Source organism: Pinus tabuliformis, chromosome 9, assembly GCF_031772625.1.
Source record: "Pinus tabuliformis cultivar Carrire ecotype Pingquan chromosome 9, CPIR1, whole genome shotgun sequence".
NCBI lineage: Eukaryota > Viridiplantae > Streptophyta > Pinopsida > Pinales > Pinaceae > Pinus > Pinus tabuliformis.
In genome coordinates, this window is record NC_142307.1 from 1,575,401,123 (window position 1) to 1,575,424,298 (window position 23,176).

General features: G+C 36.6%; 2 pseudogenes; both read left to right on the plus strand.

The window, feature by feature from the left end:
• Positions 1-12,664: 12,664 nt before the first annotated feature.
• LOC149154695 (uncharacterized) lies at positions 12,665-14,350 on the plus strand (annotated as a pseudogene).
• Positions 14,351-16,905: 2,555 nt separating this feature from the next.
• On the plus strand, positions 16,906-21,012 carry LOC149154696 (C4-beta,C20-epoxidase-like; annotated as a pseudogene).
• The last annotated feature ends 2,164 nt before the right edge of the window (positions 21,013-23,176 follow it).

Below are 23,176 nucleotides of genomic sequence, written 5' to 3' on the forward strand. Positions count from 1 at the left end.
GACAGAAGTGGTCAATAGGACAATGATCCAGTTGCTCAGAGGCTATTGCAGCAAGCATCCCAAACTTTGGGATGAACATTTGTGTTATGTGCAGCATGCTTACAACCGAGCAAAACATTCTTCTACACAGAGATTTCCTTTTGAGACCTGTTTTAGTTTCACACCAAGGTCTCCCTTGGATTTTGTCTTTGGTAAAAACATAACAGTTGATGGACACAGTGATGTGCACAAGGCAACCAAGTTCATTGAACAAATCCAAGAGATTCACCAGGCAGTACAGGGACAAATGGAAAAGAGCCTAGCCAAATACAAGGCAAGGCATGACAAGCATCGGATGGAGCATAATTTCCAAGTTGGTGATCAAGTCTGGCTATATATCACGAAAGACAAAATGCAAGGTGAAGGTAAAAAGCTAAAGCCAATAAGGTATGGACTTTTCAAGATACTTGCGAAAATTGGTGAGAATGATTTTCGCCTTGATTTACCAGCTTACATGCACATCTACTCAATCGTTAATGTAGACAGCTTGAGACTATTTGAACCTTCATTAATTGAAGATCTCGAAGAGTAGAGTCAATTGCCTTCTATTGATGATATGTTACCTGAATATCTCAATGAATTGCAGGAAGACACAGTTATGGATAGGAAGGTGAGGACAACGCGCAGGGGAGATGTTGAGTACCTCAGGATTGGACTCAAGGGTTCAAAGCCAAGCAGTGAAAAATGGATAAAGATTGGACAAGTGAGACAGCTATACCCTCACTTAGTCGATGCTTGAAAACCAACTTTTGGTGGTCCAAAAGCTTTTTCAGTGGGAAGGTCGTGATCCGAATTGGATCCTTAAACATCATCTAAGTTTCTATGACTGTTTCAAATTATGTCAAGCTTCAAAATGTTATGAATATTGAGCTTATAAGAAATAACCTCTAAATAATGGAAATTTGTGGTCAGCACGGAACAACGAGGACCCTCGGTCAAAGTGCACAAACCGTTGGCCCATGGTGACCACGCACTAGCACAAATTGACAAATGGGAGGTAAAATCCAAAAACAGAGGCAATTTTTGATATGCGATTAGCGCTAAAGTGCTAATTGCGTATCGCAGGGTGTCCCCCTTAGTGAAGGAAAGCCCCAAGCACTCAGTCATGAGGAAAAGCTTAAAACCATACGGAAATTGCCGATTTCGTCAGAAGGCTGGTCCCGCACTAAAACTGGCAGGATATCGGAAGGGCTTCAAGGGGTAAGTGGGTTCGACCAAGTCCTGCCCGATGCCATACACTGGGTGACACACGTCCAGTGGATGAGAGAGAAAACTACTCACATCATGCGGGTAAAGGTCATGCTACTTACCTGCGCAATATGGACGGAGACCGTAGGATCTGGAGGCTCCAGATCAACAACGGAGAAATGATCCGATGGATGATCAGATTTGATGGGGAAATAGGCCGAGTCAAATGAGATTTGAAGTCCGACATGACCACTGAGTTGGCAGAGGAATCAGTTTCACGGGCAATCTTGGAGCAACGGAAATAACAACCGTTCAAAGAGAACTGACACTTAGTTCATGAGGAAACAAGTGACCATCTCTCTATGAAGCGTTACACAGTGATGATGACGCAGAGTAGGGGAATTCCAGCGGACAGAGGCAGGAGATCCAGAGAGCTGGGAAGCGGAAATGAACAGTTAGGGAGCAGATTGGCTTTAAGCCACGAATAGACAAAGAGTAAAGGAGGCAGAGAAGAGAAGCAGAAAGCCAAGAGGCAAGAAATAAGTGAATTGCAGAGAACAGAGAATCCGAGCTGACTTGCAGAGAAAAGGCAACATCGAGCAGATAGAGACAGAGAGAGTCTGAGAGTCTGTGAACTCCAGAGAAGGATTGCGAGGTTCAAGCAACTCTTTTGTGTATACCTGTCAAGTATTGAGTACCAAATTGGACTCATACCACTGACACCAGTTGAGGTCAAGATTCAGTAAGGGGATTCTATGTACTCTAGAGACTTGGGGAATCCAAGTACAATCCTACTGCTCATCCTCTATTAAGTGAGACTCAAATTGAGCTCCTTATTGTAAAAACTGTGCTTTAAGACACAATAGAAAAGGCCACCATTGAAGGCTGGACCAGGAGACGTAGCGCAGGAGGATTGGGTGAACTCATTAAATTTGTTTTGTTTATGTATTTGCTTACTGCGTTCTCTTACTGTTTCATTGTCTGTGTATTTCGCGATCTTATCGATCCGTTGCATAAAATTACATAGGCACACCCCAACACTTAAGTCTATAATACCTTCATTATTTCTTTGAGGTCATTAAAGGGTGATTTCAGATCAAATGGTATCAGAGTTCTAGGTTGTTAAGGTTAGACAAGCTTGTGCTAGATTTTGTTGTTGAATGCTAACTAGATCAAATATTAAATTAGGAGAAGGAGAGTTGGTTGAAACTAACCCAGAAATTGGAAGAGTCTATCCTCAGAAGGAAATGTCAGAAGAAAGTCCCTTGGGACCAGACCACCAATTTATAGATAGTTTCCTGGCCATGAGGTCCATGGTAGAGGAAATATATAGGGACTTTAGGAAACATAAAGATGAAGATTCATCAGGCTCCAAACAAGAAAAAGGAGAAGAAAAGTCTCTCCTCCATGACCACTCAAAAGGCAAAGGGAAAGAAGAAAACTTTCTCACACATCCTAATAGCTCTGAACATAAAAAGAAGACATATTTGATTAAATTAGATGTTAAGTTTGATTTACCAATATATGATGGAGAGTTGAATGCAGAGAAGCTGGATAATTGGATCAGACGAATTGATGTTTATTGCAGAGTGCAGAGTATTGACTCAGACAAGAGTAAGATTCAGCTGCCAGCCTATGCCTCGGAGGCACTGCCTTGGTATGGTGGGAAGGCAGGACACAAGCTGACATGAAGAAACATGGTAAGATTCTTTCTGTCTGGAGTGAATTTGTTTCTGCAATAAAAAAGTAGTTCTATCCACTAGCTTACATGCAGCAAGCCATGATGAGCTGGAAAACTCTTCGCCAATTGAAAGGGAAAAGTGTACAAGGTTACACCCAAGAATTTAGGAAAAGAGATTTGATTCTAGGAATTTCATTAGACTCACCTGAGACTCTGTTGAAGTACATAGGTGGTCTACACATCTATATGAGGCACACTATCCTCATGTTTAATCCCACTAGTATAGATGAGGTATCTGTTCAAGCTATGCATCTAGAAGCTAGAGGAAAGAATGGGAACCCAGAAGTTGGGGGATCATCCAATCCCATTGCAAGCAAGAATAAGGAGAAAAGAAAACAGAAATGGAAAGAGAGGAAGGCCAACACTGCACAGAAGAGTAAGTCTTCATGCACTCACTGTAAGAAGGATGGGCATGATGATGAGCACTGTTGGATCCTACATCCGAAGCTGAGACCTAAGAAGTTCAAGGGTAAGAAGAAGAAGACTGTTGCAACTATTCAAAAAGATTTGGTGTCGGATTCAGGAGATGAAACAACCATTGCAGCCACAGGTATATAAGGTAAAAATTCTGAAGCATCTACTAGTAATTCTGCACAATCTACTAATAATGAAGAAAATGAGAGAAAAAGGCATGAGATTTTCCATATTCGAGTTATTTCCAAGCATCAAAAGATTGATACTTTGTTTGATAGTGGTTCACAAGTAAATTTAATTTTTGAAGCAATTGTAAAGAAGTTGGGATTACTGACTACACCTCACAAGAAACCATACCCATTAGGTTGGTTAAGTGATAAAGCACAACTACAAGTGACTAGACAATGTAAACTTAAGTTTTCTTTTGGGTCAACATTTATAGATGAGGTTGAGTTAGATATAGTTCCTTTGGATATATGTGGAATTTTTTTAGGAAGTCCCTACTTGTATGATAGAAAAGCTATTTTCTATAGAGCTGAAAACAAGTATCTCCTCATTAAAGATGGAATCAAATATATTGTAAGAGCTCATAAGCTCAAGAATAATTATACTCTCATAAACTCAGGGCAGATGAAATGAATTGTAAATTCATGCAAACAATTTTTATTGATGGTTGTAAAGGAAAAGAAACTTGATACAGGTTGTCCGCTTTAGAGAATGTAGAAATCAAGAAGTAGGTGCAGGAGTTGCTCAAGAAGGGGTTCATCAAAACTAGCACATCACCATGTGGGTCTCCAATCTTTTTGGTGAAAAAGAAAGATGGCTCATGGAGAATGTGCATTGATTACCAAGCACTGAATAAGATAACAATAAAAAAGGAAGCTATTTATTTTTCGAAGTTAGAATTGCATAGTGGATATCATCAGGTCAGAGTTGCAGAACAAGATGCATGGAAGACTGCTTTCAAAACAAAGCAGGGATTGTATGAGTGGCTGGTTATGCCTTTTGGCTTAACTAATGCTCCTACTACTTTGATGAGAATAATGAATGATGTACTCAGACCTTTTCTTGATGATTTTGTTATTGTATATCTGGATGACATTCTTATATTTAGCAAAATGTGGGAAGAACATTTAAATCATGTTAAGCAGACACTAGAAGTTTTGAAAAGAGAAAAACTTTATGTTAAACTCTCAAAATGTGAATTTGGCATAACATCTTTGAATTATTTGGGACATATAGTAGGGGGTGGTGAATTGAAGATAGATCCCTCTAAGGTTGCAGTCATTATAAACTGGCCTAAACCCAAATTTGTTACAGAAGTTAGAAGCTTCTTAGGAGCAACACAATATTAGAGAAAGTTCATTTCTAACTTTTCCTTAATTGCAGCTCCCTTACATGCTTTAACAGGATTGAACAAGGTGTTTCAGTGGGGAGGAAAACAACAGAAAGCCTTCGACACTTTGAAAGAAAAGATTAGTACAGCACCAGTACTAGCACTGCCTGATCTTCAAAGGCCATTTGAGATCCAAACAGATGCCAGTGACTATGCCTTGGGAGCAGTGTTGATACAACATGGTAAACCCATATGTTATCATTCTAAGACATTTAATTCTGCAGTAGTTAACTATCCCACATATGATAAATAATTGTATGCATTAGTACAAAGTGTGAAAAAGTGGAAACATTACTTAATGGGCAAAGAGATAGTTATACATACTGATCATCACCACTTCAATATATACACTCCCAAACTAAGTTGCAACAATCAAGACACTATAGATGGATGGGTTGTCTACAACAATTTCATTTAGTCATCAAATATAAAAAGGGCATACACAATAAAGATGCAGATATGTTATCTAGACCAATTATAAATGCATCTACTATACTTAAGCATAATTCGGTATTGCATGAGAGCTACATTGAACAATATGCTCAAGATATAGACTTTAAAGATGTATATGCAATTTTAAGTCAAGGCAAATGAGTAGAAGAATTTGATTATCACATTAAGGACCAACTCTTGTATCATTGTGGGAAGCTATGCATTCCACAAACTGAAAGAGTAAAGATAATTTGAGAAGCACACACTTCTCTAATATCAGGGCACTTTGGGGTAAGTAAAACGGTTGCACAACTGCAAAGATTTTTTTATTGGCCAAAAATGAATGAGACAGTTTCTAGATATGTAAGAGGGTGTACCATGTGTGCTAAAAGCAAGACCAACAATAGAAAACTAGGCTTGTACACTCCACTACCAGTTCCTTCTCATCCTTGGGAAAGTGTTTCCATGGACTTTGTTAGAGGACTACCTAAATCTAGGAAAGGTCATGACTATTTGTATGTTGTTGTGGATAGGTTCAGCAAAATGTGTATTTTGATACCTTGTAATAAACATATTACAACTGAACAAACTGCAAAATTGTTCTTTTAGCATGTATGGGTTCATTTTGGATTACCCACTTCCATTATATCTGATCGAGACACCTGATTTGTTGGGAAGTTTTGGTCAAGTCTATGGGAACTAATGGACACCAAACTGAAGAAAAGCACAACCTTTCATCCACAGACAGATGGCCAGACAGAAGTGGTCAACAAGACAATGATCCAGTTGCTCAGAGGTTATTGCAACAAGCATCCCAAACTTTGGGATGAACATTTGTGTTATGTGCAGCATGCTTACAACCGAGCAAAACATTCTTCTACACAGAGATCTCCTTTTGAGACCTGTTTTGGTTTCACATCAAGGTCTCCCTTGGATTTTGTCTTTGGTAAAGACATAGCAGTTGATGGACACAGTGATGTGGACAAGGCAACCAAGTTCATTGAACAAATCCAAGAGATTCACCAGGCAGTACAGGAACAGCTGGAAAAGAGCCAAGCCAAATACAAGGCAAGGCATGACAAGCATCGGATGGAGCATAGTTTCCAAGTTGGTGATCAAGTCTGGTTATATATCAGCAAAGACAAAATGCAAGGTGAAGGTAAAAAGATAAAGCCAATAAGGTATGGACCTTTCGAGATACTTGAGAAAATTGGTGAGAATGCTTTTCGCCTTGATTTACCAGCTTACATGCACATCTACTCAGTCGTTAATGCAGACAGCTTGAGACTATTTGAACCTTCATTAATTGAAGATCTCGAAGAGCAGAGTCAATTGCCTTCTATTGATGATCTGTTACCTAAATATCTCAATGAATTGCAGGAAGACATAGTTCTGGAAAAGAAGGTGAGGACGACGTGCAGGGGAGATGTTGAGTAACTCAGGATTGGAATCAAGGGTTCAAAGCCAAGAAGTGAAAAATGGATAAATATTGGACAAGTGAGACAGCTATACCCTCACTTAGTCGATGCTTGAAAACCAACTTTTGGTGGTCCAAAAGCTTTTTCAATGGGAAGGCCGTGATCCGAATTGGATCCTTAAACATCATCTAAGTTTTCATGACTGTTTCAAATTATGTCAAGCTTCAAAATCTTATGAATATTGAGCTTATCAGAATAACCTCTAAACAATGGCAATTTGTGATCAGCACGGAACAACAAGGACCCTCGGTCAAAGTGTGCAGACCGTTGGCCCATGGTGATCGTGCACTGGCATAAATTGACAAACGGGAGGCCAAATCCAAAAATAGAGATAGTTTCTGATACACGATTAGCACTAATTGGGTATCGTAGGGCGTCCCCCTCAGTGAAGGAAAGCCCCAAGCGCTCAGTCACTAGGAAAAGCATAAAACCGTATGGAAATTGCTGATTCCGTCAGAAGGCGGGTCCCGCGCTAAAACCGGTAGGATATCAGAAGGGCTTCAAGCAGTAAGCGGGTTCAATCAAGTCCCGCCCGATACCATACACTGGGTGACACGCATCTAGCAGATGAGAGAGAAAACCACTCACATCGCGCAGGTAAAGGTCACGCTACTTACCAGTGCGATATGGATGGAGACAGTAGGATCTGGAGGCTCCAAATCAATGGTGGAGAAATGATTCGATGGATGATTGGATTCGATGGGGAAATAGGCTAAGTAATATGAGATTTTAAGTCTGACATGACCATTGAGTTGGCAGAGGAATCAGTTTCGCGGGCAATCTTGGAGCAATGGAAATAACGACCGTTCAAAGAGAACTGACACTCAGTTCGTGAGGAAACAAGTGGCCATCTCTCTGTGAAGCGTTACACAGTGATGATGACACAGAGCAGGGGAATTCCAGCGAACAGAGTGCGGGAGATCCAGGGAGCCGGGAAATGGAAACGAACAGTCAGGGAGCAAATTGGCTTTAAGCCACGAACAAACAAAGAGTAAAGGAGGTAGAGAAGAGAAGCAAAAATCCGAGAGGCAAGAAAGAAGTGAATTGCAGAGAACAAAGAAGCTGAGCTGACCTGCCGAGCAAAGGCAGCATTGAGCAAATAGAGACAGAGAGAGTCCAAGAGTCTGTGAACTCCAGAGAAGGCTTGAGAGGTACAAGCAACTCTTTTGTGTATACCTGTCAGGTATTGAGTACCAAATTGGACTCATACCACCGAGACCAGTTGAGGTCGAGATTCAACAAGGGGAGTTTGTGTACTCTAGAGACTTGGGAGATCCAAGTACAATCCTACTGATCATCCTCTAGAGCTCCTTATTGTAAAAACTCTGCTTTAAGACACAATAGAAAAGGCCACCACTGAAGGCTGGACCAGGAGATATAGCCCAAGAGGATTGGGTGAAGTCCTTATTAAATTTTTTGTGTTTATGTATTTGCTTACTATGTTCTCTTACTGTTTCAGTGTCTGTGTATTTCGCAATCTTATTGATCCATTTCATAAAATAACATAGGCACACCACAACACTTAAGTCTGTAATACCTTCATTATTTCTCTGAGGTCATTAAAGGGTTATTTCAGATCACCAATAATGTCCAAAAGCTTGACCAAAATGTGCTCAGGAACCTGATATCTCGATTTTATATAATGGTCTGCAGGATCCCAAAATGTACCCACACTCATTTTAAAAAGAGTTTGTCAGTGTCCTCTGTTGTGATACTCTTCTTGCAGGCCGCCAATATAGCCATCTTAGAAAAATTTCCATGACCAAAAATACACAGTCATTACCATGCTTGGTAGAAGGGGGGTCAAACAAATAGTCCATGGAGATGGATTCCCAAGGCTGGATGGGAGTAGGAAAAGGAGTGTACAAGCCTTGCTTCTTCATTGTTGGCTTGGTGATGACACAGGCAATGCATGACCTGATATATTTCCCAACATCATGTCTCAATTTTGGCCAATAAAAGTACTTTTATAGGAGTTGACCAACTTTGAGAATCCGATATAGTTGGATCTTCTACTGGTGAGTGTTCTTGATATGTGTGTCCATTATTGATCAATTGTGGCATGTTCCATGTAGTCTGAGTTTTTTTGGCATGAGGTTTTTTGCGATGTCTGATCTATCTAGTAATGGTGGAAAGTATGGTTGAAGGTAGTCCACATTGAACACTGGGTGTAGGCCAAGGAATGGGGGAATGAGGAGCTCAAAATAATTGTCTTCCACAACCTTTTTAATGGTGTAAGGCCCATATCGAATTCGTCTAAAGTTCTGATGGGCTCTAGTAAGTTGTTCTTTCTGCAAATGCAACCAAATTTTTTTGGCCACCTAAAACTTGTGTGGAACCCAATGTTGATCATGTCGTTGCTTGTACTTGGCATTGGACTTCTCCAAGAGGTCATGAACTTACTGGCGGATATGATAGATGCATTCAATAAATCTGGTTGATTTAGCTTCCTCAGATAGTACATGTGTGGATTTTATCTATGTAGTCGCATGATGCATGGAAACATCAATCAGACATAATGGTCGAAATCCTAGACCCACTTGAAAGGGACTGCCATTAGTCGAACTATGGAGAGCTCTGTTATAACTATTTATCACATAGGGAAGGATCTCATCCTAGATTCGTTGATGCTTTTATTTGTACATGTGGAGTATGTGCACTATCATCATGTTGATGATCTATGTCTGGCCATTAGTCTAGGGATGGAATGCAGTTGACTTGGTGAGCTTGTTGTCCAATATTTTCAAGAGGATTGAACAAAATGTGCTCAAGAACTTCCTATCCCGATATGATATAATGGTGTGCGGGATCCAAAAATGTACCCACACTTGTTCAAAAAAGATTTTGGCAGTGTCCTCCACTATGATACTCTTCTTGCAGACCACCGATATAATAATCATCTTAGAAAAATTGTCCACGGACACAAATACACAGTCATTACCATGCTTGGTAGAAGGGCGGCCAAACAGATAGTCTAGGGAGATGGATTCCCAAGGCTAAATAGGAGTAGGTAGAGGAGTTACAAACCTTGCTTCTTTATGGTTGGCTTGATGATGGCGTAGACAGTGCATGATATAATATATTTCCTACAATATTGTCAGAGTTTTGGCCAATAAACATATTGTTTTAGTACGACCATAGTTTTCTCCACACCAAAGTGTCCTGCAACTCGACTATAGTGTGCCTCCAGGGTCATCTTGGCACACTCTCCTGAAGGGACATAGAGGTGGCACAGGTAGCATAGCAATGCATCATGGAGGTGGAAATCAGGAACTTTCTTACCATCTATTAGCATCTGGTATGTGGAGGTGAGCTGTGGATCATTTTTGTATAGCTTTGACCATCCATATATCTCGTGGCCACAAGAGTTGACAACAATAGTCTATGTTGCAACTGGGAGCCGATTGAGGCAGTCCACAACATGATTGGTTATGCTCTTTTTGTATTTAATGTTCAAGTGGAATTGTTGTAGATATATAGACCCCTTCTAATAGTGATTGTTCTCCAACTTCCCTTGTGTCTGTATAAACTGAAGAGGTCAGGGATCGGTGTAGATGACTGTCTCCTTCCCTAGAATGTAATGCTTCCATGTCTGACAAGCCTGCAGAATGGAATATATCTCTTTATCATAGGTGATTTTCTTTTGAATTATGTCGGAAAGTGTCTCAATATGATGCCCGTGCTAGGTGAGGACTACACCAATAACATAGTTGGAGGAGCCTGTCTCAATTTCAAGTGGCTACTAAAAGTATGGCAATATGAGTATCGGTATCTTAGTGTTTTATGGGTTGGTAGTTTCCTTAGCAACATCCTTATTTCATTTACTGAGAATCTTAGTTGCAGAAGCAAGGGAAGTTACTAGTTTGCAGGAAAATTGAACAAAACTCATTTAGACTACTTTTATTGGCTTCTAACTTCTCTGAGTGCAGTCAACGTTTACATTTGCACATTCTTAGTCAGTTGTTATAATTATAGAAATGCCAAAAACAATATTTACTATGAGAAAGAATCCTTAGGGTGAGAACACTTCTTCCTTCGAGAACCATATGTTGAGATATATGAAGATAATTGTAATAATCTTCTTCTTATACAGGGTAGTGTGCAATCACGCAAGCACATTGTATAGGTATGAGCAATATATGTTATATTTTGATTGATATGTTAAACATTATTAACTGGGATAAATAATTAACTGCTCTTAAATCCATAAGTGATAAATGGTGTGCATATATTATAGCCCTACCTAGGATGATTAGTCAATCATATATATAAATTGTTGAAGTTGTTGTGAAAGCAAGTGCCCTTCATAATATTTCCCTTCACAATATTTAGTAAAATTGATAATAATTCTCTTAAAATACAAATGGGAATTGCAACTCCCCTTTTCAATTGTACGTTGAAAATGACAACTAACGATCTCAATTTTGTTTATTTCACAGAACCTTTAATTCTTACTTAAACTCTTATATGACTTGGTTATAAAACTAATAAGATTTCCGAGTGCAAAAATTCAAAAAGTTATTGTAAATATATTTTCATGGGAGTGTTGCAATTAATGCCTATTTTCTAGGTTTAATTCATAATTGATATAATGTGTCATAAGAATGTGAGGATAGATACATCCATGTTAGGGAATAATATATGTGTCAGAAGGGAATTATATTTGTTTTTGTTGTCTTATGAGAGTATTATCTTAGAATTAATGGTAGAAATAGAAGAGTATGAAATTAGACAAAAGGCATCATTGGAATACTCTGATAACACCATAAAATGTATTTGAAATGGTGGGTTCATTCTAGTAATATTCACTAATATCCAGAAGATCATGATAGGTTTTTCATTGCTGCAAAGAGAAAAATATATTCACAAAAGGTATTGGATACCAAACTTATTATTCACTATCAACCCACCCATTGCATTCCAATGTAAAATCCAACTCAAAATGGTCTAAAACCTCTATATATAAATATTTGTACCCTTAGGCAGGAAGGTTCACCCATGTCATTGGCTCCTTACTTGTGAAATCAATTTTATCCACTAGTAGTCTAGTTCATGCATCTCTAACAACCTATTGTCTCCCACCATGTTGTTCCTCAAAACTTTGCATCATGACCTGATATCCTAGCCCTAATTGTTGTGTATCTTGGTTCTCTTTATTCTTAACATTTGTCCTTATTCTAGCTAGCACAACCTAGATTTTGTTGTCGGTTGAGTTGATGCAACTGTGTCTCCAATCAGAACAAAGGGGCCAACACAAGTGTTGGGAAAATTGATATACCACACTGGTTAGTGTAATATCTTACTCTTAACGTATATGAGGACATACTCCTTAATATCTTTTGGTAGATGGACCTTAAGGCAATGAATTTCTAATTATAGAGTCATGATGCCAATGCTTCTTTCTTTGTAACCTAGGCAAACAAGAGCGCGGGTGAATAAATATGAGAAAAATTTCCATATTTAAAAACTCATTCCAAGGTTATGTAAGAGTCATGAATATATCAAATGATCATCTTGGCGCTTCTCTCATGTAATGTACATTAGCACTACAATGTGCTTCTTTATCTTATGTCGAATGGTTGATTTGATAAGTGCTTAATATTCTATGTTTGTTCATATATGTTGTATTTTGTTTGTAATGAATGTAGTTATAGCTGACATCTACAATGTTTCTGAATTCCTTAATTGTTGCATTAGGCGAAAGAAATATTTTCATAGGTGGAAATCCTTAGATAACAAGTGCATATTATGTTGTGTGTATATAACCTCATTCTTCAATTCTAATAGTTGAGATTCGAGACTGTAAATTATGTTTACAATGTATGTTTGTAAATATTTTCAAATGTACCATAAATTGAGGTAGAATGGTGATGGGATTTGATACATCATAATTTATATTTTCTTGAATATATGGGAGAGTAGGTAGGAGTGACACCAAAAGGAGTTGAATTGCCTAGAGATGTAGTAGACAAAGAGATGCAAATGAAAATGGAAGATGTACCAAATGAATATCGACCCATATTCCTGTTGGTGTTGATTCCAAATGGAGGTGCATGTGGAGAGTGGACCCTTGACCATTGGAGACGTGCTTTAAGGTCTAATACGGGATGCCATGTTTATTTTGGTGTTCAACCTTTCTTTCCTTGTTTTAGAAAATATTCCTAGGCTTTATTACTAAATCATATTCTCTTCACGATCTCCTATATTTTCCTTCATATCCAGAAGTTAAATTATGTTCTTGTGGTGTTAGAAGGATTCCAAAAATAAGAAGATACTATGGATGGATGGGATTCTATAATGATATCAACTATCAAGGTGATCTAGATATATGATTTCTTATTTATTCTCATAGTACTTGTATTTTCTGTTAATTTAAAAAAAAAAAATTGTTACATTATTACTGGCCCCCTTTCCAGTATATTTATTCAATTATCTAGGTAGGTTGTGGAAGAGATGGCAGGTATTGGTATTGGGTTTTAAAAAGATTCATTTATTTCACTGTTGCAATAGTTATTTAAATTCTTCTAGGACATATCCCAATTTAAGTTTTAAAGTTGCTAAACCTCTATTAATCTGCAATAATTTTGGGCATTATTACCACCAATTGTTTCCCTTTAATTTTGTCATTGATGATGGGAGGGACCTCACTTTCTCACTTCTACAGGGAGTGATCTTTTAAGGCATGGAAAATAAGGGACTTTATTTGCAGGTTATCATTATGACCTTAAATTTATGAATCTACATTTGGTTGAGAAATAGTCAAAAAGTTGAAGTCCGTGTCCTCATTGGTTCCCTGTTGATCCAAGCTGGAAAACATGTAGTAGGATTCAACATTTCACTATTTACAAATATATCAATTTGAGGCTTGTTGAGAATCTGAATTACAAGGCTAACATATCGATTTGGTCTACATTTTCTACAAAGTGGCTTGAGTGGCTTACAAAGGGGGTGATTTCCAAGCTGAAATGCATGAAATTGTTGTCACTAAAAGAACTCTTGCAACTATTGAAGTGGCAAGGCAGGATGGAAAAAGCTTATGAAGGGTTTCTTCCACTGTGAGTGCATTGATAAGAATTATTAATTTGTTACTTTAGCTATTAAAACCATTGGAGAATGTGATATTTATATTGGATATACTCAAACTAGAAATGAACTGAATTCACCAGTCTTTACAAGTGCATTATATGTATACAACTAATTCAAGCTAGACTCTATGGATTTCCATTTTGATAACTACATGTGCACTGATTGCCAGTTGTATACTTTGTCTTTGTCACTGCTAAGTTCCAGGAAATTATTTATTTGTAGGCATGCATTATTGCTAAGGGCGATAAGAATTATGATTCATAATTGAATATGAAATTCAACCCATTCTCCCTTTTGTAAATTTATTTTTGTGAAATTTTTAACAATGTTTTATACCTTGCAATATTGTTAACTAATTTTATTTGTCTTTAATTACATGTTTTTGGACACATTGATTTTGATGCAATATTACAACCAATTGGCCACTTTGCAAACTCACATGTTGCATAAAATTATCCTCCCATATGCGTTGGGGATTTTTTGGAGCTATAACTTGCAGCCATAAATTTGAAGGGGAGGCAAGATGGTGTCTTAAATCTAGAAAATGGGAACTGTGAGCAACAGACAGTGGGATAATATTATACCAAAAGTGTTGATGGTTCTTTGGAACTAGAAGAAACCCATAATAGTTGCAATAAATAATCATGTACATGAGTTCAACTTATAGTCAATGTGTTCAGAAAACTATAAACATCAATATGGTCTCATCTAAAGGGTGCCAATATGTAGCCATATGTAGCCTTGGTAGTTTTACTGGTGAAAACTTTCTAATTGAAAAATGTATAATGCCTATAACTACCTTTTCATTCATTAGAATATAAGTTTGATATCAAAGATATCTCAATTAAATAATTTTTTAAAAGATGGTGATTTTGATGAAACTTAAATTCTTAAAAATCTAAATTAGGTATTTTTCAACACCATTATGACTTTGTAACTGAACTAATAATATAAACAAAATCAAGGGTGGAAAATATGCAAATTGAGGAAACCATATATTGTAAAAAAAAAATGATAATGAAGATATGGGTGCTCCTATTGGTGCTTGAAGTCATCTAGTTTCTCAAAATATGTTTCCTTAATGTCCAGAAACTTTGTCATTAACCTCCGCTAAGTCCCTAGGGTCTCTGACTACCAATGCCCCTATTTTTTCAGAGACTTCACCCCTTCCTCGCATAAACTCTTCAAATCCATACCATACATGAGTTCGCCATTTGGGTAACAGGCAGATACTTCACCCCTTCCTCGCATAAACTCTTCAAATCCATACCACACTTGAGTTCGCCATTTGGGTAACAGGCAGGCTTGATTGGGTCACATTTGGAGTCAGAACCACGTCAAGATCTACCCGTGAATTCCAAGTATGGCTCCAAATCAATCACAGGGAACTCCATTTCTCACTTTCTCAAAAACCCAAAAATATCTAGTGGCTTTTGACCTTCCCTTAAAACAACCCTAGTCCTTGGCCACATTGTTGTATGAGAACAAAGTTTACATACCTCTGATTCATATTCCTTCTGGTCATTGTGGAGACCTTTGTTCTGACTGGTACTCTGGTTTTATTGAAACCTGTTTCCTAGAACTACTGGAGTTGACATGTTTCAACAATATCTGTTTATAAGAAGAGAAGTGGTGGGGATAGTTTCAATAGTCCTTCCATTGAACTCTACATCATTACTGTCTTTGATTGCAAGGATTAGAGTGGTTCCCTTCAGTATGGCATTGCTCTCCCCATAATGTGACATCAATGTTACAGCTTAACATTTCACAGAAAGTGAGAGTTTCCTTCCACATTTCCCTCCTATGACCGTTTCTTTGCACCTCTATATACCATTGCTAGTTTATATTACTAAACTAATTTATAAAATATAAACGTATAAAGTTTTTTATTTTTTTATTCCAATTTCATGTTTGTAGTTTGTAGCTCTCTGCATAATTGCTCGTTTATATTATTAAACTAATTTATAAAATTATGCACGTATAATTTTTTCCTTTATTCCAATTTCATGTTTGTAGAATGAGCTTTTTCTTTATTCCAATTTCATGTTTGTGGAATGAAATTTGTGTTATAGTGAACGAGGGAGTCATGGAGGATTTGTTTGGACAGCCAAAAGTGGCCGGAATCCAAGTAAAAAAATTTCAAAAAATCTTGTAGAGGCAGTGCTTGAATCATGTTTTTGATGGTGGAAATAGATTCAGCACTATCAAAAACATCTAGGACACCTAAAATTTTGAAGTTTAACAACTAAAATTTGAATTTAGAAAAATCCTTGCCAAATTTTCTTTAAATATGGACCGGAATTTCCATAACTTCTGAGGCAATTCTTCCGGCTAGTTAGACTACTACGGCTTATTGGGTAAGTAAATTTGGACGAGTAGCCGTGTCTAATAAGCTTTTGCATGGCTACGGGTCCTTGGCTTTTGGAGGAGTAGCTAGTCTGTGCCGACTATTTAAAATCGGATTTTGGTTGACGAGTTGAAGCCACGTGAATCTGGACCAACCGGTGCAGCTTTTGCATGGCCCCGGGTCCTTGGATTTTGGAGGAGCAGCGGGTGTGTACTGGATGGTGACTGCTTAAATTCGTATTTTGGTTGACCAGTAGAAATCACGTGAATCTGGACCAGCCGCTGATATTTTAGGTATCTAGCGTTTAAAATGTTGAAGATTGTCGATGTGTGGGCCGTGTGCCATTGGATGAATAAAAGACAATAAAAAAGTAGGGTAAGTGTAAGTGTAAAGAGCTCATATTTCAATAAAAAATTATATAGATTTTGATTAAATGTGGTAGAATTTTTGGGAAATTTAGATTACAAATATAAGTTTCAAGATTTTGAGTATTCTAGGGTTTGGTTTTTGAGAGGGCTGAATCTATTTTCATTATTTAAATAACTATTTCAAGAATTTTTTGAAAAAAAATGTGGTAGAAATTTTGGGAAATCTAGATTACAAATGTCAAGTTTCAAGATTTTGAGTGTTCCAAGGGTTTGGTTTTGATAACGCTGAATTCATTTCCACCATATAAATAACTCTTTAAACCATTCAAACACTCTTATTTGAGTGCTGTAAGGGTTTGGTTTTTGATGGTCTGAATCTATTTCCACCATCCAAATAACTATTCAAACACTCTGAAATGCTCCTGTAACAATTGTTTTGAAAAAAAAATAAAAAAAATCTAAAAAAGCAAATTGTATATTATATCACATTTATAGTATAATGTAATAATTGAGTTATATAATTATGTCATATTATAATGCAATACTTGGGTTATATAAGACAGGGCAGGCAATCCCTGTTATCCTTCAACGGAGAAGAGCACAACCCAATCGAGTGATGGCATCCTGTCAATTCCCTCTCCAATCATCGATCTTAATCTCCTTAAACGTGGAGGAAGCAGCGATATTGAAGAGCAGGAGGTGAAGAAAGTGAGAGAGGCTTGCAGCGAATTGGGCTTCTTCCGTGTCATCAACCATGGAATCGACCCAAATGTTATTCAAACAATGGACTCCGTTGCTCGAGATATGCTTGCTCTGCCCACTGACATCAAAGAAGGGGACATTTTCCCCTCGTATTCTACTAATTACTGCCCATCAAAAATAGGTCCTCTTGGGAAAGACGATTCAATGCTTGAAAGCATGACTTTCCACAGTCTCCGTATAGTTGAAGAGATCTATTCCAAGTTGTGCTACCAACGAAATGATAAATCTAGGTATTTCTTTTTTTTTGTTTCAAAATGATGCAATAGAAATATGATGATGATGATGATGATGATGGTGGTGGTTAACGTCCGCTGAGACCAAACAATGATCTATCGGACCTAAATAAACAAATTATTTATTTTGATTTAAGATTTTATTCCTATGCTCAAAAAGCTTGGAGAGAAGCCTCCCGAGCTCACTATAATTTTGACATTGTAAAAGGCTAGGAATGTCAGTATTGTAACAAAGATTGTGAAACTGAGATCTAATGTGGTTGTACGCAGGGCACTCTAAGAGGAAGTGGTTTTCATCCTCGATGCTCCTATTCTCACATATGTGGCAGATCCTTTCCATCCATGGCGTTTTAAGCACTGCCCAATGACCTGTTTCACTATGGAGCTCATGAGAATTCGTTCTAATCTTTGCTATATTAATTTCCTTCTTTGAGCTAGTTAAAATAGAGAGATACTTTTGATCTTCTAGGGTGGGATTGATGACCTTCTTATAATAACTTAATTTTCTTTTAGCCGCTAAATCTTTCTCACACCACAATTTTTCTTTGAACTTAGAAGTAACAATATCTTTAATGTTATTTATGTTTTGCAATGCATCATTCTCGTTGATCTTCCAATAGTTTAACTAGGCCCTTGTGTCTTTATGCCACCCTCGATTGAGCCGTAGGTGGTTTTGGCTGGAATTTAAAGCTAGCTTAGGAAGTCTATGATCGTCTATGTTATTGAGTTTGTGCTTGTACAACAGAAATCTAAGCATAGCTATGCTCTCAATAGGGGAAAGACCTGCTTCTATAAGGAGAATAGGATAGGGTGTATTACTTTTAATTTTCATGTTATAAATTATAAAACGCTTCTGGATTTGCTCAATCTTTCTCCATGATTCTCTGGAGATGCTGCAACCCCAAACCTCACAGCCATATAAGATAACAGGAGTGACTAAAGTTTCAAAGAGGAACTTCTTTTTATCCCACATTACGAGGTTTTTTGTTTTACAATTATTTTCAAGACCAAAATAAGCTTTCCACCCCCCATTAATCCTTGTCTCAATGCTATGGTTCCAGTTGAGCTTGTGATGGATATCAATTCCTAGGTACTTGTAAGAATACACTTCCTCCAAGTTATTATTGTCATATATAAAATTAGCGTAAGTGTCCTTCTTGGATTTGATAATCATAACTTTTGTTTTGTCAGTGCTAACAGTCATACCCATTGTAGAGCAGAAATCCTTAAGAAGCTTGAGTTGCTTATCAAGATTAGATGGGCACCTTGCCAAAAGAACAATATCGTCAGCATATAGAAGAAGGATAATGACTATCCTAGCTAATATCGTGCCATCACATCCTGCTTCCTCTAAATAGCCTTCGAGCTTATCGATGTAAATGCCAAATAGGGTAGGGGAGAGGGGACAACCTTGTTTAACTCCGATGTCACACTTAATATTTTTCGACCACCCCTCATTGCTCTTTAGCTTGGCAATTACATTCTCGTATAACCTTATAGTAGCAGCTCTCAACTCAAGAGGAACCTTTAGCTCTTCTAACCTATTCCAAAGGTTGCTTCTAGGAACCGTATCGAAAGCCTTTCTAAAGTCCACAAAGCAACAAAATAAATTGGATTTATCATTACGACATTCCTCCGCAATGATCTTAAGTGTAACAAGGTGGTCTGTTGCTGAGTGATGCCTTCTGAAACCTACTTGGCCTTTAGCCCGCTTACCTTCACTTTCAAGCCATATGCTTAACTTCTTTTCCAGAATACTACCATATAACTTGGCTAAGAGAGGGTTGATCATGATTGTCCGATAATTAGAGGGGTTATTTGTAACCCCACTTTTAAAAATAGGGATAATGAGGCTCTCAGTCCAAGGTTTAGGGAACCCTTGCTTGACTGTTTGATTGAAAAGCTTGTGGATGTGGGGGATGAGGACAGGACCTCCAATTTTTAAGATTTCCGCCTGGTAACCTTCAATGTCCTTAGCTTTTCCATTAGCGAGGCGATTAACCCCAAACTTAATGTCTTCTAAAGAGAAAACTTCTTTCGTTGTGAGCAGGGTTTCCAAATTATCCATGACATTTGGAGATTCATAAAGCTTTTTAAGAAGTGATATAGTTTATGATTTTCAAAATGATGCAATATAAATATGAAAATAGAAGTGATATAGTTTATGTTTAATCATGAGAAATTAGTGAGTTAAAATTACATTTTATGGAAATGGTGATAGTTAATGAATTATTTAATGTAGTTAAATCTAAAATATGATATCTAATATTTTAATTTTATTAATTTTTATTTTTATGTATGAAATATTTTTAATATTTTTGATATAAATAAAAATAATTTTTTTCAATGTAGATTTTTTTTGATAACGTGTTGCAGAGAGACCATACCTGAATACATGTCTGGGATAAGTGAGCTATCAAATGGAATGCTAAAACTCATTATGTACAGTTTGGGTGAGAACGTGGGTAAACAGTACGGATCATCTGTCTTTGACGAGAAACTACGCTTCAATTTATATCCTAAAGTCGCTGAAGTATCACTTGACGAGGAGAATTTGTACAAAGGTCATACAGATGTGGGCTGCCTTACTATTATCTACGAGGATGACGTGGGTGGCCTCCAGATCCGAACAAAGGAAGGATAGTGGGTTGATAGCAAGCCCTTGCCTGGGTCATTCGTTGTTATCATCGGTGATTCTTTATAGGTGATCAATAAAATTTTTTTTTTCTATACATTGTTGGGTGTTGTTTTAATTGGAATGTGGATTTTAGAATCAGGATTAGGGTTATCAAGTCAAGTAATTTATTTTATTTATATTTATCAGAAGAATCATAGGTGATCAATAATTTTTTTTTTCTATACATTGTTGGGTGTTGTTTTAATTGGAATGTGGATTTTAGAATCAGGATTAGGGTTATCAAGTCAAGTAATTTATTTTATTTATATTTATCAGAAGAATCATAGGTGATCAATAATTTGTTTTTTCTATACATTGTTGGGTGTTGTTTTAATTGGAATGTGGATTTTAGAATCAGGATTAGGGTTATCAAGTCAAGTAATTTATTTTATTTATATTTATCAGAATATTTTAAAACTAAAGTCAAATAATTTGATCAAAAGAGCCTATTAATTTAAATAGTTAATGTAAATGGCAGATGTGGAGTAATGGCAGATACCGCAGCTCAGAGCACCGTGTGGTCCATGGCGGCCCAAAAAGGAGCAGGCTGTCTATAGCGTTCTATTTGTTATTCTCGGACGAAGTAGAAATTCTCGCTCCTGGAGAACTGATCAGTGAGGAGTGTCCTCAACTGTACAAGGCAGTTACAACTAAAGATCTCAAGTCGCTCAGAAAGGAAGTTGGCCTAGGTTTGGGCGCACTTCTCGCTCACCTTCGACTATGAGTTCGTCAATGTAGTTTACTAGCTCCTTCCAGGATTACCTGCTCCAGTTTCTTTACTTTACTATGATTTATGGAGATGTGAAGCATTCAAACAGCTATGATATCGCTGCTCGATAAGAATCATGATGTTTTTTCATAGGTCATCTAGATATAGGTTAACTGCATATTTGTTTTTCTTGGGTGGATTGTATGTGAACAGATAGTACAGCATTGATAGGAATCATGATGTCTTTTTCATAGGTCATCTGGATATAGATAACTGAATATTTGTTTTTCTTGGGTGGATTGTATGTGAAGACATAGTACAGCATTGGCATGATTATAAATGTGCTGTGGTTATTTAAAACAAGAGTGAGTTGGGTAGTGCCATGTTATTGTATAGTTGCAAAATAAATTATGTGTATATTGTTTTTAGTTTGTTTGGTTGAAATGATATTTTCCAATATGAAATTATTTGAAATAAAAAATTTTCATTATGTTGGAATTTTTACTATATTCTAGGAAAAAAAATTGAATTTATAATTATTATTTGAAAATATTAGTCATACTTATTTTTTATTTGAATTTATAATTTATAATTATTATTTGCCAATTTTATTTTTAGCCAACCCATGTGCCAGAAATCTGTAATCAAAGTTCATATTAAAATTGCTGAAACACTGATTTCGAATCATATCACTGCCATATCCGACAATGGTGGGCTGGGGTCTATCTCATTATTCATCGAGTTACTCCCTGACTTTCTCTGCATTTCTAATTTGCAATCACCACGTAAGTACAGAGAAATTAATGTCGGCCATGATGTTTCCTTTGAATCCAACTGTTTGTGGCGCAAAATCTGAACCCTGCTGAATATGTAGCCTGTGAATTTGAAAAGCAACCTTCACCTACCAGAATACCGACATGAGTGTGAGTCCCGCGTCTGTTTTGGAATGCCCATCACTGCAACTTAGCGTCAAGAACACTAAGAATCACCTTTCAACAATGGCAAGCAAGGGGAGCGGCCATTCAGAGATGCCCAATATCACTGCACAGTTTAATTAGGATGTGTCGATCACCCTCGTAGATTGGCAGGAAAACTGAAAGCAAAGAAAATCGTGTGATGGAAGCTTTCGGTAACTTGTTGGGTATGCTGTGGCCGAGTGATGTTATTTAAAAATTTATTAAAAATTAGCGCAATCTAAATATAGTTAATATACACTTACAAGTTTATATGAAATATATATACAACCATACACATTTTCTAATATGATTAATATAAACTATGTTAATAATTATTATGTGTATTTTCTTAAACACTAATTATTTGTAATTATTAATAATTATATAAATAATAATAACCATATTATTTATATATATTATTTTATAATTATTATATTAATATTATAATTATTATTATATTATTATAATAATTATTATTATAATATTATATTATATTATATTATATGTTGTTGGGTATGATAGGGTGATTTACCCCAAACTTTATTAAAAATTATATTGTTAACATTGCAAAATCACAAACAAAAAAATTATGTATGGAGAAACTAATAGTTCCTCATGAATCCTATATGTCATTGCTATGCAATGATAACAATGTTGTAGGGTTTTTTAATTTTATTTTAGTGCAAATTAATATTCAATAGAAAGTTAATAAGCAAATCATTAATTTTTTATTTTTTACTTCGTATATGTGTGTTTATAGACATATCAAATGGATTTCATTGACTACTAACCCTGAACTGTTACATGAAATTAAAATAACATTCAATAAAACATTAGTAAACCAATCATTAATTTTTTAGATGATACCTAATATGTACAAACATATAAATGGATTGCATTGACTACTAGCCAAAAGAGGGATTTATTGGATTCCAATGACTTCTAACCAAAAACAAGATTGGAAATAAGGAAATTAATTTTTGTATTGGTTGTTTCAGAGTTTTGAACAGACTTAGAATTTTCATGTCTGAAAATCATTAACTACATAGAACTTACCCTTTATCGAAGGGTGCACTTTGTATCCATACTAAATTCATAGCTTTATAAGTATGGAAATGATGTGAGATTAGCTTCATGGTCCAAATAGATCAACTTATTGCAAGTAATTCTTCCATGCCTTGTTTTGAGTTGTCATTGAGAGTTCCCAAGAGTCAATCTAGAAGTTGTTGTTTCCTATGTATGCATTGCAGTATTTTTGTAGCAATGGAGTACCAAAAGACACCTTCTTATCAGTTGGTTGTTCCTTGCAAATAAATACAAGTAGTTTGGTTGTTGTCAGTGGAAAAACAT